The sequence below is a fragment of the Rutilus rutilus genome (genome assembly GCF_951802725.1).
Source record: "Rutilus rutilus genome assembly, chromosome: 11".
Taxonomy (NCBI): domain Eukaryota; kingdom Metazoa; phylum Chordata; class Actinopteri; order Cypriniformes; family Leuciscidae; genus Rutilus; species Rutilus rutilus.
In genome coordinates, this window is record NC_140216.1 from 11672498 (window position 1) to 11690051 (window position 17554).

The 17554-nt window shown below is 39.6% G+C and overlaps 1 long non-coding RNA gene across 1 annotated transcript in view; it reads left to right on the forward strand.

Annotated features, from left to right (window-relative positions):
• LOC311299379 overlaps nt 1-17554 on the forward strand; it is a 143406-nt gene that overhangs the window by 104877 nt on the left and 20975 nt on the right. The window contains exon 3 of the long non-coding RNA XR_014629110.1: nt 13189-13302. This is a non-coding gene — a long non-coding RNA (uncharacterized lncRNA). The remainder of the gene's footprint in view (nt 1-13188; nt 13303-17554) is intronic.

The window sequence follows — 17554 nt, forward strand, 5'->3', positions numbered from 1 at the left end:
CTGGTTTTAACCAGGCTAATTGATCAGCGAACATAAACAGAAGCTCAAACCTGCTTGACGCACAAGAACAAACCTCATTGGTTCTGATTTGGTAGTTTCGTAGCTGTCAGTGGAGGGATAGAAATCTCAGATTTCATTAAAAAGATGTTCATTTGTGTTCCGAAGAAACACGAAAGTCTCAACATGACAACATGAGGGTGAGTAAATGATGACAGAATTTTCATTTTTGGGTGAACTATACCTTTAACTGCATTTTTTACAATTTAGTTTCATAGTAAACAAGCTATTTAAAATGAGTGGCAGTGTAGCATAACAGTGGTACAACAATGTATTTCATCACATTACAGCTGATCGAGCTTATGCAATAATCAAATGTGGTCCGTCCTCATCCTAGCATACAGTCAGTGTCTCGAAATAAGATCTGTGTTCTTCTGATTTAGTTAAATGCTGCTTTTCAACACATCTTTTAGACTGAATCAAGGTTTTTTATTGAAATCTGTTTGAAGTAGGCCTATTTGAAAATGATATCATATCTTAATCAAATGCCATGATGAAAACAGCTGTTAATGTTTGTCTCGTCACATTCCATTATGAATTATATGAAATTATAAACACGTAAACGATAGCATTTTCATTTTAAAACTCTGGTAATTGACAAAAAGTCATAGACCAGTCTAAGAATATTTAGCTTATAAAACTTCTAACAACAAACAGAGCTGTGTGCTTTTGCAGTGCAGCAGAGCAGCATCAAAAATACTCATTTTGTTTTGTTTTCCAGATTAAATAGCTAGTTTATAGATTGCATAAATAGTAATACCATAGTTTTTATACATGTATTAAGATATTCTCTACTTAAATTGGTGAGATGTATTTAGCTGTTTTTTATTTGGAGTGTATCTAAATACTATTTTAGAGTAACTTGTCTGGTTGAACTTTTAAATGAGCTTGTAGTTTTCCCAACACTGGGTAGCCTATGTGACCCCTTTAATCTACAAACAAGAAACCTGAAGAAAAAATCAGTGAGGAAATAGTAATGGGCTTCAGAGTTGTCAACGATTTCCACAACTTTTTGTGCATTAAACTGTTTTTTTATAGCCTTTTCTTTATTCTCAATAACCTCTGTTACCCATACTGTCTCACATCTGGAGAACATTTCCCTGCCTCACCATGGCCCTGTTAAACACAATCTGTAATCTTTTTTTTTTTTTTTTTCCCTTCTCTGTTTTTTTTCTCTCTCTCTCTATCTCTCTCTCTTTCCCTTCAACTTCCTCCTCAGTTTCTGTGACAGGCACATGTTAGGGTGGAGAATTCGTGTGCTTCGCAGACGTGCTGGACACTTTTTCAAGGCATGAAATGGCACCTTCTCAAATGAGTCAGGAAACTGTGCTTCATACTTCTCACAGGCCTTTGGTCTCTTTGTATGTCAGGCTTTTCTCAAGCTTTCTGTAAGTCAGCTGTTGGTGTTTAGAATGTTTCTCCAAAACAAACCGTGCATCTGGAAATCTTTTAATCAAGCTTGTGTGCGCACTGAGAACTTCAGCCTGTCACAGCTAACCCTTAAAGGGACAGTCCACCCAAGAATGTTTGTGTGTGTGTGTGTGCGTGTACATTTGCTTTTATTGTGCATTTTTGTCGGACTTGGCACCAGTGTTTGTCTTTGACCTGGAAAAGGTTTGCCGTTTTCCTCTGGAACTGTTTTACATTAGGGTCTAAATGGTACAGCTGTTAGGACTATCATGGGTTTAATCAACGCAAAAGAGGTTTTCTTAGGCTTTCAAACATGAAGCTTGCGTGACTCCGCTTGTTATTTAACAGCATCAACCCTGACAGTTAATAGCTTTCCAACACGTCACGATCTGAAGATTATGCTCTCTAACAGAACACTTTGCAGCTGCACTTGCAGCGCTGCACATAAGCCACTGTTATGTACACAAACTCTTTTCTGAGTAGCTGTCAATATACACACTGAAGGATTTAAGTGAGACTTTGCTTGTATTTAAGAATGATTCAACATGCACAGGTTTATTTCAACTCACTGAAACATCATGCAGGGTAAAGCGAAAGCTGCCTCTTATCCTATACTGTACACACATAATAAGAGTGTGTACACTTGCTTCTTTAAAGTAAAATTTTAGAAAATGGACTAATCACACAAATTCAGCCAGTGATACTCTGATAAACCACTGTGAGTGAATGAATAGGCAAATTTAATTTGTAGTTGTGCATTGTATTTATAGTTTGAGTGTTGATTTCTAAATGACTCTTGAACAACCAATGATTATTGCACTGCTCATTGTGGTCAGCAAAAAAAAACAAAAAAGATTTTTTTTCATTTTATTTTTTCATATATTTATTCTTTAAAGTACCACTGCTCCATGTACTTCAAATAAAATTAAAACAAGTTCTTAAGAAATAGTTCAAAGTAAAAAGTGTTTCAGATTTTTGAATTATAGAGGAGTTGTTCAAATATCTGGGTGGAATAGAAGCTCAAAATAGCACAATTCTGGCTAATTTAATATTCAAACACTCTTAAAATATCCTATGCACATATTCTTTAAAGTACCACTGCTCTAAAGTATTTAAAATCAAATGAAAAGTTGTTTAAAAAAAAGATAAGCGTGAAAAAGAAATCCACTGATTTCACAATTTTTGGTACAGCAAATGCATTTAATACATCTGTTATAGAGGGGAAGTTAAACTATAATGGTGGGAGAGAAGCTCAAAATAGGGAGGGGGTGGGGGGGACTAATAGTAAAAGTAATAATAATAATTATTCAAATTAATAATAATGCTCCCTACAATGATTTTTTTGTTATATGTTTTGTTGTTAGTATTAATACAATAATAATAAAAAAAAAACTTTAATGAAGGCTGCACTGTGCAATGTATCACGCCAAGCATTTACATTATAACACTGTGTGCACACTAAAGTGAATGTTGGACTATTGATTAGACACAGCATTTATAACAGTATGTGTGCTGCAGTGCTATGCTGTACATTAAACAAGGCAGAGTATTTGAATTCAGCTTAATGAGAAACATATGCAGCCTGACACCACCGCTAAAGCATTCAGGCGTTCTCCATACAGTTGTTGAGCTCATACCGCTCTCTCTCTCTCTCTCTCTCTCTCTCTCTCTCTCTCTCTCTCTCACTGTCACACTATACTGAGATATCCTATTCGAGCATCACGCCAATCAGATGCTGTCAGGGATATTATGAAGCGAGTTTGTGTGAGCCCCTAGTGCCTCAATCAGATATGCAGACTTGATATCTTTACTCAGGCTGGTTATTGTTTCACTATAGCTCACCAGAGTCAGGTTATCTCTCTTAGTGAATTGGTTCGCCCACATACAGTACCAGCACACCCACCCACCCACACACACACACACACCAAATGATGTTACAGTGTATGCAAACAGGGTCCACCTGCAGGCCGTTTTAATGGCACAGCTCACAACAGAGACAGAGAGACAGGCAAAGCTCTTGCCTTGAGAATTCACAGCCCTGTTTTGTCAGTCACTCAGAGCGTGCGGCTTCTCCAGAGACTCAATCAACACAATGTTTATTGAAAGCATCCCAGTCTGATTGATAATGACACCTGGAACTGTAGCTTAACTCTTTTCCCACGTGCATTTTTTTTTTTTTTTTAAGTTGCCAGCCACCCCCGGCATTTTTTTGGCCCCAGAATATTTTGTTGTATGAATATCTGAAAATACAATGTATAAAAAGAAAGAACGGAGCAACTGCTTTTAAACAACAACAACAAAATATTCTATCCTAATGCATTCTTTCTTTCTTTTTTTATCAACATTTGAATGTGGGTAAGTTTCATAAAAAAAAACAAAATTTTGAGCAAAAAGCTGAGAAAAACGCGATTTTGTCAGGACGATGATAAAAACCCTATAAGGTTGCACAGTCCTATAGCTCGTCCTGGGTCGACATTTCAGTAACATTAGGCCGTTTTGATTTATATGCTGTTTAATGATGATCATTCAGTACTGTTTCAGAAGATGTGTAATAGCATCCCCTACCGTATAACAGTGAAAACACGAACATTTTCTTCAATGGTGGGGAAGCGTTTTCTCATAAATGATGAAAATTTCCGTCAATGGTGGGGAAAGAGTTAACTGTAAAACGTAATAGTAATTTTATCTGTAAAAGACTGTAAAAATGCGACAGTAAAAACCTGTTAATTGCTTAACAGTATGTTTTATATATGGAGAAAAAGTGTAATAGACCTAACCGTATGTGTAACAAGGTTTAAAGGATCAGGGAAGGAGGTGGCGGGAACCGGCGAACAATCAAAGAGTTTCGAGTTTAATCATAAAATAAACAAACAACAAAAGGAAAGGAAAGCTGCAGCCCCTCACGGACGACTGCCGCATATACACATAAACTACACAACATACATGGTACAGGCCTGGTCCTTTCTCGTCTTGCACTTTCGTCACTCCTCCTCTTATCCTTCCGGAGCTCCTCTGTGGGACTCGAGACCTTGTTCCTTTCCCACGGCTCTCGGCCCCACCCTGCTTGCCACATACGCCCCTCGCAGACCAGGGGTACCCTCGAGACTGCGCTCTCCTCCCCCCATCACGGCGGCCTCAGCACCTGAGGGTAAGGACAAACTGGGTGAGAGAAAAGGAGAGAAAAAAGAGAAAAAATTATTGGTCCAGTTCCCAAAACGCACTGCCATCCGGTCCTCCACCAGCTGGGCGAACTCCTCCACGATGCCTGGCGGTGGTGCTGGATACCCCTCGGTGGACGGCCCACTAACTCCTCGATGACGGCTCCTCCGGCTTCGGGCAGCTGGCAGCTCCTCCCCGCATGGCGGACAGTAGCAGGCTCCGGCCTCAGGCTCTTTGGCAGCTCGTTCTGCCTTCTTCCCGGATTTCAGCACTAGTGTAACAATGTTCATGGCTCAGGGAAGGAGGAGGTGGGAACCGGCGAAGGTTTAACATAAAACTTTAATCCAAAGATTAACAAACAACAAAACAAAAGTAAAGCGGTAGCCCCTCACCGACGACTGCCACATATAAACATAAACAAAAAACAACACAAATTCCAGGCCTGGTCCTCTCTTGTCTTGCACTGTCGTCACTCCTCCTTTTATCATTCCGGAGCTCCTCCGAGGGACTCGAGATCAGTGTGGCGCGCAGGTGAAGCTCATTAGCACTCACGCCACTGGCCTCGCTCCGTTCCCACGGCCCTCGGCCCTGCCCTGCTTGCCACAGTATCATTTTACAGTAAAATACTGTTAAATGTACAATTTTTGATGTAAAAAGTACAAATCATCTTATAGTTTATAGAGAAAGAATTCTGTCACCTTTTTTTTTTCTATTTTTTTTTTCTATGCATTATATTTACATCAGCTTGTGGAAAAGCTACTTGTGATGAACTTTGATAATTCATCATGTGGTTTTCACTTTATCACCAGTGTTAATATGGTTGATGTCATATGTTAAAATTACAAAACAGATTTTAGTAGCTTGGCCTTGCTAATTCAGCAGAAAATGGCTCGTTGGATTTACCAGTTTAAAGAACCAGGTTGTTCTGTAAATGTTACTTTTTTTTACTGTATTTTTACTGAATTATTCTGGCAATCACAGCTGCAAGTTTTTTTCTTTTCTTTTTTCTGAAAAACGACTGATTTGTTATAAAAAAAAAAAGCATTTCAAATCTATAATTTGGGGTTACACAAACACTGTGTAACGCAGGGATTCATGACTGATAATTCATGTCTTTATCTTGTTTCTTTCTTTCACTTTTTCTCAAGTTGTCTATGGCACCAAATGAAATCACAATAATACTGATTGTTTCTTAAAGGAGAACTCCGGTCAATTTTAACATTGAGCTCATTTTTTTACATTTGGAGTGCTGTCAGTACAGAGAACAACGACAAAAATCGGTGTTGCCTACACCGTGTTATCCTCGTTTTAAAATTTGCACCCTGTTGACTTCAATGGGGCAAGTTTTAAACCTGCTTTTAGCCTCTTAACATCCTTGATGTGTCATTACAAGTGCACAGGTCATGTGAGTGATTCCTTCTGAGTGAACGCGGGTGAATCTGACTGCAGTAGATGTGAAAGAAATATATAAAAAATGATGTTTATTCAGCCAGCGCACATACCTGTATTTACATCCTGTTTTCGGTCGAAGTCCACAGTAATCGATTGTCGAGTTCACGCGCATAGGTTTAGTACCTATGATCAGGTCATATTGTTCTCTGTACTGACAGCACTCCAAATGTACAAAAAGAGTTCTCCTTTAACATGCCTCTCAAATATTCCTTCTACCGTTGTTCAATAAACAGTTGAAAACTCATATTTTTTGTTTGGTTTACATGTGTGAGACACAGTTAAAGACTGTTACAATGACACGTGTGCTTTCTCGGGACACAATTTCAGTAATATATGTCATGTTACAGGAACATTTTAACTGAATTCCTTAGAAAATTCTAAACTTCACCAGTAGAAGGATAGTTTACCCAAAAATGAAAATGTTGTCATTATTTACTCAAATTATTCAATGATTTACTTTTTTTGGCATAATACAAGACTTTTGAATCCATAGTATAGCTTTATTTTAGGAAAAAGAAAAAAAACTAAAACATAAGTCATTATTCACTGAAAATATTCTCCTTCAGTGAACTGCTAATTTCAGAACAGCTGTGAACGGATCATTGATTCAGTACATTAAACAGTCTGTCACATCAGTGAACGAATTGTTCTTTTGAGACAGTTCTTTTCAATCAGACTTAACGATTCATTCATGAATCAGACTTAATGATTGATTTAGGACCCCTTCACAACTCAAGAGTCCAACTCAGACTCAATGATTGAGTTCTCAACAGTTCTCAAATTAACAGCTCACTGGAGAGGAAAATTATTAGTGAATAAAAATTCAAATTTTGTCCTTTAGTTCCTCACATAAAGACATTAGCCACGTTTCCATTACCCTTCAAATTGCGCAAATTGAAATTGCGCATTGAAACACGTCAATTTAGCAAAAACTCCCTTTTATCGCAAAAAAAGTTTTTACGCTCGCATGAGGTGGTTTTTCAGGCAATTCGAAAATAAATATTTCGCAAAACTGCAATGGAAACAGTTTTTGCGCATTTACAGGTCACCTGACACAGATGACGCGGTGTTTGGACAGAATACGAGACAGAGTTCTTTATTAAATTCATAAAAGACAAAAGAATTACAGGAATACTGGATTCTAAACCTCAAAGAAATGCCACAATCAAGACCTCGAAGCAGATATTAAGGAGAAACACCCAGAAACACCTCATATGTGCTGCTCTCAAGTATAAGGGTCTTTCCTTGCCAGTAATGATTGGATAACACACATACTTCTCCTTCGATTAATAATAATAATGAATAAGCCAGTGCAGTGTCTGGGATATACATAAACCTACCAACGTCCGTTGCCGTGATTTTTGGAATGACTTATTGCTAGAGGAAAAAATTAAGTTTTAGTCGTATAACATCGGTTAATGGAAACGCTGTCATTTCGCAATAGTTTTTTGTCGACATTTAGAAAAAATCGCAAAAGGTTTGCACAAATCTGTAATGAAAACGCGCCTATTGACTTGAAATGAGTCATATGGACTGCTTTCATGTTTTGTTTTCATTTAAAAAAATAATAATAATCATAATTATCATTATCATTTTTTAAATATAATTTTTCTTTTTTTGCTAACCTTGCAGGCTTTGACATGTTTACTTGCACATGGGCGGAAAAACCTGTCACTCACATGAGATCATAGCAATAGCCAATCACAACCAGCCAATCAATTCCTGATGGACAAAATTAAGTCCCATCCTACTTTTTTTTTTTTTGATGAGAAGCTGCAGAAAATTCATTTCATTTCATGCTGAGTTTAAGTTATCTATCCTTTCAGAGTAACCTTGATATCTCTCTCTCTCTCTCTCTCTCTCTCTCTCTCTCTCTCAAACACACATCAGTGTCTCTCTTCTCTTTCAATGGCTCTTTTGTGCTTTCTAGCTAGACAGTAAGTGAGCACTGATACCCAGTGGGATAGTTAAGAGAGAGAAGGGAGTTAATGAACTTTCCCTTACAGGGCCATGATCAGCACTGAGGGAAACATCTCTCTCGTTCCCACTCTCTCACGCAGGGAAAGCCCTCCCAAATCAGGGGCCGGCTGAAGTGAGAAGAGCCCACTTAATCACGAAACTCATTAATCTACACAGACACAACACAAGATCTAGCGTAACTCAAGCGCCAAAGCCTGAGGAGGCTCAATATGAGAGAAAGCCAATGGAACGTAACATAAAAGGAGGAGAAGGTGTGGAGATAAGACCGAACGCTCGCAACCATTTTGTTTAGATTTTTGCACTTTCATCTTTTTTTCTTCTCATTCCTTTTATGTTTTTTTTCTTTCTTTTCAAGCTTCTTTGATAGTTAGACCTACACCACACACTCAAAGAGAGCATAAGTGAAGCAGCAGAGTAGCAACAATTGCTTTCGTTGTGCACTGAACTGCAGATTTATATAGAAAAAGTTTTCTGAAACATTTACTATGTTCCTGCAATGCTGCTGCAGTCTGCTTTGTCAGGCAGTTTGAGAGTATGAAAACCTGTTAATATGGATGCAGTGTGAAATAGACCTTAAGTGATGGAAGTATCTCAGAGTTAGCTCAGGGAATCCTTTCATGTAACTAAATGTCAGCAATGAAACCATCCCTCACTCAAGTGTCACAAAAGTTGGTCAAGTAGCTCATTATAATGGTGTAAATGCATTCCCTTTAGTGAGACGAAGGGCTTGGGCTTCACTTGACATCCTTCACTTGACATATGACCTTTGAGGTGAGTTTACCAGCAGCTGAGTCAGAATGGAAATATGTCAATTAAGGTTTAAGGACAGATATTTTCATCAACTAGATTTATGATTGCTGCATCGCAAGGGCTTTACTCTGGAAAAGTCACAAATTTACTATTATGCAGAAAGGCCTTCTAATTCGTGCATCAAAGCAGCAGGGGAGACCGAGGCTATACGGTATTGTCTATGAAAAAACAAACAAAAAAACGTGTGTTTTTCAAACTGTATGGGGTAAGTTGTCACAGTGGAACCTACCATTAAACACACTATTAGTGACTTATCAGCCAAATTGAATCATGTCAAAAATATATAATTTCATTAAATTGATTATAAAGACACAAAAGTACTGTAAACATACAAAAAAAAAGTGTAATTATTATGCAATTATAAATTTATATTATATGTTAAATACATGTGACAACTAACCCTGGTCTCCCCTATACCTACGGACATAATTTTTTTTTATCATTTACCAGTTTGTGAGCAGATTAATAACTTTTTAGAAAAATTATTATTCTTTGATAAAGAACAAAAGGACAACATGGCTTTTCCCTCTCTGGAGCGAACTCTCTCACGTGTTATTTCCATGTGGAATCGCAGGTGCTTTGTCCGGCACAAAGCGCTGCATGTGCAATAATGTCTTATGAACTAAATCAGTCAGATGAAAGAAGCTCCAGCGCTGCTCGATCTAGACGGTCCAAGTACAACGCAGGAGTTTCCTATTGTTGCGAGTGATAAATGCTGTGTATGATCCCTCCAGTGTACATTTGGTATGTTCCCCATTTGCCTCATAAACAACATTTTTGAGTGACCTTCAACGTGCCGAGCCAGCATAAAATATGCATTTAAAAGGAATTGCTGAAATAAATATAGGGGCCTAGGTGGAGATTGCTTCTTTTGTACTGAGTTAGGCATGTACATGCATCACTGTCTACACACGTGTGCCCGAGCCCGCTGCCCTTTCATTTGCAGCCAAATTAAGTGTGTTCAGCACATAAATAAATGCAACATGCACGCTGCATGACAGTCGCAGCTGCTTATTACACTGCAGCTTTGTCACATTGTTATCCGCACTTCCTGTAAAAGACAGTAAAAACCTCAAAAAAAGCATTCCCGTGCATGCGCCTGGAGATGGCGTGAAATGATTACATGTACCTGAACACCATCTTCACCTCCGTCAGCGCTGTTTCTGGTGTTTGTCCACGGGCGAGACATCAGTCACAACACTGAGACCTGTCCTTGGCCATTATTGAGCGCTTCAAAATCGGCACCTTCCCTTAATAGGCTTTGGGAATTGTGCTCGGCCACCCGATGTAGATGGCTGTTTATATTTGAGAAATGTAATAAAGTCGGCAATTTTATTGGACAGTGATCCCTTTTGGGCTGAAATTGAGTTTTCTGGTCTCGACCCCTCACGCCCTCTTTTTCTCACAGTGATTTCATTTTGCAGATGTGATATGTTTTGCGCTAATGAAATGCATGTTAGGAGATGTCTCCTGTTGGCCCTGAGAGATGGAGATGACTGCTATTGAGTAACAGGATTGGTGTTAGTTGAATATATGGGTATTATATGCCATCCGCTGTCTTCTGTCTGCAGACTGGCTAGACTCACTGCATACTAAAAGTGGCTCTGTCTGAATATTTAGCATTAGAGGTCATGGTACAATCTCTGCGTAACAATGACAGACAAAAAAAAAAAAAAACATAAAATACTTTGGTCAGTCCAACTAAGTCTCACAATCCACAGATAATAAAACAGTATGTTTTTTCTTTGTCGGATAATTGATGCTTTAGGTTGTTGTTGTTTTTTTATGTTTTGTTTTGCTTTCCTTTCCTTTGCTTTTTGTTATGTTGTGTTGTGTTGTGTTGTGTTTGGTTTCGGGGTTTTGTTTTGTGGTTTGGTGTTGTTTTGTTTTGTGGTTTGTTTTGTTTTTGTTTGTTTTGTGGTTTGTTTTGTTTCGTTTTGTGGTTTGTGGTTTGGTTTGTTTTGGGGTTTTGTGTTGTGTTGTTTGGTTTTGCTTTGTGGTTTGGTGTTTTGTTTTGTTGTTTTGTTTTGTGGTTTGGTGTTGTTTTGTTTTGTGGTTTGGTGTTGTTTTGTGGTTTGTTTTGTGGTTTGTTTTGTTTCGTTTTGTTTTGTGGTTTTTGTTTTTTGTTGTTGTGTTGTGGTGTGGTGTGGTGTGGTTTGGTGGTGTTTTGTTTTGTGGTTTGTTTTGTTTTTGTTTGTTTTATGGTTTGTTTTGTTGTTTCGCTTTGTGGTTTGTTTTGGTTTGTGGTATGTTTTGTTTTGGGGTTTTGTGTTGTGTTGTTTGGTTTTGCTTTGTGGTTTGGTGTTTTGTTTTGTTTTGTTTTGTGGTTTGTTTTGTTTCGTTTTGTTTTTTGTTGTTGTGGTGTGGTGTGGTGTGGTTTGGTTTCATCTAGGATGCAAAGCGGGCCAGGATTAGCACTGCTGCTCACTCAAAACCAGATATTAAATCAGATATTAAACACTTTTATCCCACCATGTAAAGCATTAATGACACCTCCACAGCATTGCAGCATCGCCTCCATCATGTGAGTGACAATCTCCGTAAAGTGGGTTGAAATGGCACGCAGCTGTTAATGTCAGCGAGAGTTTATGTCAGATAAAGAATTAATAATGCCATCGGTGGCTTTGTTTGTGTGCAGAAATATTTCATTGCTCTTTAATGAGGCAGCATGTCACAAGTGTAAACTTAATTGATATGTGTTTAGGAATTTAGAACTCCCACACCAAAGAGCTTTTATGGATCACATTCTCTCACGAAAGTTAATTACCAATATACTTTTATAATGTAACTGTGGGACTATACAGGCTGTCTGAGAGAGACCCGGTGATAAAAGACCTGATAAAATGCTCCTTCCTGATAATGTTCTCTGGCAGTTGGTTTTAATTTGTCATTATGACTGGGAAAACAGAGTAGTGATGCATTTGCATTAAGTCGCTAGGTGAACGTGCAGTGATTCCGATGTCAGCATGTAGCAAAGACAGGGAAAGTTTTAAATGCTGCTGAAGGGACAGGTGGGCCACATTTGCTTGTTTAAGTCATTTCATGTTTGTGCAGTGACAGATTTTGATGAGCTCCAGTATTTTTTTCAGTGTAAACATATGTGAGTCTGTGCATAAGCATATATGTGCTTGTTGCACTGATATGTGCATCTGTCTAAACATGGAGGTTAGCATTTTACTTTCATGCTAGGATTCATGCACAAGACCATACAGTATAGTAAAGCAATAAGCCACTTGAGGTAAAATCATTATAATAAAATTAAATATAAAAAAAAAATGTTTGCCAAATTTAACCACTTGAGAGATGAACAACTTGGTAGATTTAAATTAAAAAAAAAAAAAATCTTTAAATGAAGTGCATATGAAAATCAAAAAACAGATTTTTTTGATTTTCATATGCACTTGATTTAAAGAATAGGTTTTTATAGCTCTTATGTTGGTGAGCAAGGAGGTTATACACCCCTACTTTCCTTACATGGTATATAGAAACCATCTCTGTGGACTCTCATACACACCTACATGCACGATCACACACAAAGGCTCATTCAGTTGTAGAAAATTACAAATATAACACCTTGGATTATGTGAATGGAGGTTATTTCTGTGGCCTGTTACAACCAAGAGTGAGTGAGAAAGAGAATAATAGCGGTGTATTAGACAGGCAGGGCCAGCAAGAAGGGTCGGTATGAAAGAGGGCACTCTGAAGAGGGCAAGAGGAGGATGGGCAGATACACAGAAAGATAAGAGGTAGATAACAAGGGATGTATAAGGAGAAGAGAAAGCCAGCCTGGGTATGGCTGATCTCTTGATCTTGTCAGCTGGGTAAGGCTAAAGATGAGCAGCCTATCCCAGCATCCTCTCTAAATCCCTCCTCCCCTCTTGGTTGTCAGCAGGCCATCTCCGCTCTTCTTATGGGCCTAACTGGGCTTTAGCACTGGCATGGGAAGCTCACACCAACTGATTGCTGTGAATTAGGGAGTTCTCCTCTAACACCCCTCACCGTTACAGTCTCAGTGACAGCTGCAATGACATTCGCCCACTGACATCCCACTGTCAGCCATCAACCAGCCATGAAACTCAATGTTAACACAGTGTTTGAATGTAACCGAGGAAGCGGCCAGCTGTTGTGTTTTGCATTTGGGTATGGGATGTTGGGTATGTACTGTAATGTGGAAGTGTGTGCGGGTTCTCCGGTGGTGCTCATTAGCCGATTCCAGCTTCTCCTCACCTGGTTCGGGCTGTCAAAAGAGGATTATCAAATATTCACTGGCTTATGTAGATCTACTCTGTCTTTTTCAGATTCAGAGGGGGAGAGAGAGAGAGAGAGAGAGAGAGAGAGAGAGAGAGAGAGAGGAGCGAACGAACGAACGAACGAGGAGTCGCATCAGGATACCAGCCTGCCTGGAGCTGCACCCAAAATATCAAGGGAGTCTGGGTAATGACCTGAACTCTGCTGTACCTCCCTCTTCCACTTTTTTCTTCGCTCTTTCTTGTTACTCAGATGTACCCGCCAGGAACGAGTTCTCATTTGAGCAAAGACACATGAGCAGACATACAGTAAGCGCATGGCAGTTTAGGGATAATCCCACATTTTCTGGTCATCATGACAGAGTAGTGAACCATATTTCCAAATGAAAGTGTACTGTAATCCTTTTTTCCCAAAAATAATCAGAAAAAGAGTCCCTCTGGATTTAGCATTCTCTCTCTCTCTCTCTCTCTCTCTCTCTCTCTCTCTCTCTCTCTCTCTCTCTCTCTCTCTCTCTCTCTCTCTCTCTCTCTCTCTCTCTCTCTCTCTCTCTCTCTCTCTCTCTCTCTCCACTTTGACTATCTTTATTTTCCCCTCCACTTCCCTTTTCCATGATGAGATGGAAACTTTAAGTGGAGTACACATGCCCCAAATCATAACTGGCACAGGTGCAGGGAAACATACTCTGCGAATGTGTGTGTTCACTTACTGTAAGAGCGTGCGTGTGTACTGTAATTGAAATACCTCTGAGGGCCTCTGGTATGCTTTCTAATAGTGGCACAATTAACATGAAAGTGACTCTCAAATTCCAGAACCAGCTATCCAATCTGTTCAAAAATCTAAACCTTTCCCAGAGACAGAGGCCCTTAACAAACACATTTCTTCCATCCCCCTCGCTTTCCCTCTTTTGTCTCCTCCAGTGCACCAGCTCTACATTGTAGTTCAATATGCCAATCTAACTTGTGAATGGCCTGTGAATTGAAGATCCATTTTTGTCATCCCACCTGTATGGAACGTGTGAGTGTGTGTTTGTTGGGTGCGTGTGAATGCTGTCTAATGACCCTCGCTCCACTGCGCAGGCAGAGATAGAACCGTGATGTCATTTGTTTTGATGTCATAAATCGATGGGATTGAGTCTCCCAGGAGCTTCAGCTGTTCCCTCGGCTTGACAGCAAATTGCATCACACTCTCATCACTCACCCCTGCAGATTTGTGTTTTTCAGCCACAGCTCTTTCAAAGTGATATAGACTCAGAATAGGACTGAACATCTCCCACTCTATCAATCTTTATCAATTCCAATATATCACCCACTGTATCAGGGTCTGACATGATCTTTGAAATGTCTCAAACTGTTACGTGTGAGGAACCTTTAGCTACAGTATTTACATGGGGATTTCTTGCATTTTTCCCATAAAATGTTTCATACAGCATATATGTAATTATTATTTTTATAATTGTATATACAGTGCTTAGCATAAGTGAACACACCAATGCTAAAGTTGACTAAAAAGAGGAATTAAAAATCATCTTTTGGAAATTGATCATTGAAAATGAGGAAATTGAGAAAAGAGAAAATCTTTTGGAAATTGATATGACATCATACAGGGCCATACTCGATAAAAACTTTCCGAAACGTATACGAATCCTGAAAGAGTGTATTTGGCACAGAAATAATCCGTCATACGTCCAACTCATTTTTTTAAACTGTGGCCATGTTTAGCATGAGAATCCAACTCTTTACCAGTGTAAATAAGTCAGAATGCATGAAATAGGCTTGCATTAGACATCGCCTTTAAAATAAATGCTATCCCAGATAGCATGTAACCATTGAAACAATGTTGAGTCAGTGTTGATGCGTCAACGCTGATTACATTGAAATGACGTTAGAAAGTGATGTTGCTGTAGTGTCACTCCTGCACCCTCGGTTAATATTGAAATAATGTTCAGATTTCAACCAGAAATGTTAATGCCTCAATTAAAAAAATGATGAAAACTCCAACCTTTAAGGACACCAATTTTCTTTGTGAATGAATAATGTATCATAAATAAATAATTGTTGTTCCTTAAAATACAAGGTGCATAAGTCAGGACACCCCTATGTTAAATTCCCATAGAGGCAGGCAGACTTTTTTTTTTTTTTAAAGGCCAGTTATTTCTAGCCTGGCTAACGTCAGACCTCGTCTCATTGAGACGTGGTCTGGGAACCACATGTTCATTTTCTCGTATTTGAGGTGTGGTTTACGAATGCCCAGAGCCGTTTATTGGGCGCTACGAATGTCTATCAAATGCGCCTGTACGTAGCTCATAGCCAGTCGTTTCAATTATACCAGATGATGTATGTAGAGCGACAGAAATTCGACGAGGAAGAAGACGATGGGTCAGAGATTTATGTGTACACGATGGCGTTCAGCGACTAAACTACTTAGAACACTATCTAAGGCTGCATCGGAAGGTAACTTCGCGTCTGCTGCCATGTTGGATCCATAGATATAAACAAACTGCTTCGGTGTGTCGCATAGACGTCGTCATCGTTTTGCTGCTCCCTCCCCGTTCTATGATTGGTTCCCTTTTTGAGGGGAAAATCTGGTCCATGGTGTCCAGGCTGCCTAGCAGCGTGAATAAAATCGCGCTGCGCGCAAGGCAGCATAGGGAAACCCAGGCTAAGTTATTTCATGGATCCAGAATACTATGCATCCTGATAAAGTTCCCTTGGCCTTTAGAATTAAAATAGCCCCACATCATCACATACCCTTCACCATACCTAGATATTGGCATGGGGTACTTTCCATAAGATCATCTCTCAATGCAAATCAAACCAGCTATTAGGCTAACTGAAATAAAACCATGCCAATCTCTAGGTATGGTGAAGGGTATGTGATGATGTGGGGCTATTTTAATTCCAAAGGCCAAGGGAACTTTATCAGGATGCATAGTATCCTGGATCCATGAAATAACTGGCCTTTAAAAATCTGCTTGCCTCTATGGGAATTTAATATAGGGGTGTCCTGACTTATGCACCCTGTATTTTAAGTAAGAACATTTATTTATTTATGAAACATTATTCATTCACAAAGAAAATTGGTGTCCATAAAGGTTGGAGTTTTCATAATTTTTTTTAATTGAGGCGTTGAGATCAATTTCCAAAAGATGATTTTTTTTATTCCTCTTTTTAGTCAACTTTAGCATGGGTGTGTTCACTAATGCTAAGCACTCTACAGTATTGTGATGTTCAACCAGTACATTAGCTTCCTGTGGTCAACCAGTACACCAGCAACCCATTATGGTGAACCCACACATCCACATTCTATGATGGCAAAAATGTACACCAGCATCCTGTGATGGTCAACCAGGACGCCAGCATCCTGTAATGGCCAAACAGTATGCCAACATCCTGTGATGGTCAACCAGTATACCAACATCCTGTGATGATCAACCAGTACGCCAGCATCTTGTGATGGCCAAACAGTACACCAGCATCCTGTGATGGTCAACCAGTATGCCAACATCCTGTGATGATCAACCAGTACGCCAACATCCTCTGATGGTCAACCAGTACGCCAACATCCTGTGATGGTCAACCAGTATACCAGCATCCTGTGATGGTCAAATAGTACACCAGCATCCTGTGATGATCAACCAGTACACCAGCATCCTGTGATGGCCAATCAGTACACCAGCATCCTGTGATGGCCAATCAGTACACCAACATCCTGTGTTGGCCAACCAGTACACCTACATCCTGCGATGGCCAACCAGTACACCAGCATCCTGTGATGGTCAACCAGTACACCAGCATCCTGTGATGGTCAAACAGTACACCAGCATCCTGTGATGATCAACCAGTACGCCAGCATCTTGTGATGGCCAAACAGTACACCAGCATCCTGTGATGGTCAACCAGTATGCCAACATCCTGTGATGATCAACCAGTACGCCAACATCCTCTGATGGTCAACCAGTACGCCAACATCCTGTGATGGTCAACCAGTATACCAGCATCCTGTGATGGTCAAATAGTACACCAGCATCCTGTGATGATCAACCAGTACACCAGCATCCTGTGATGGCCAATCAGTACACCAGCATCCTGTGATGGCCAATCAGTACACCAACATCCTGTGTTGGCCAACCAGTACACCTACATCCTGCGATGGCCAACCAGTACACCAGCATCCTGTGATGGTCAACCAGTACACCAGCATCCTGTGATGGTCAAACAGTACACCAGCATCCTGTGATGGTCAACCAGTACACCAATATCCTGTGATGATCACCTAATACACCAGCATGATGGTAAACCTGCAAATCTGCATACTTTGATTATCAAATCATCAATCAGTAAACCAACGTCCGATATTGGTCAACCAGCACACCAACATCCTATGATGGTCAACCAGTTAATCAGCATCAAAAGTGCAACTTATGCTGGTTAGTTAACAC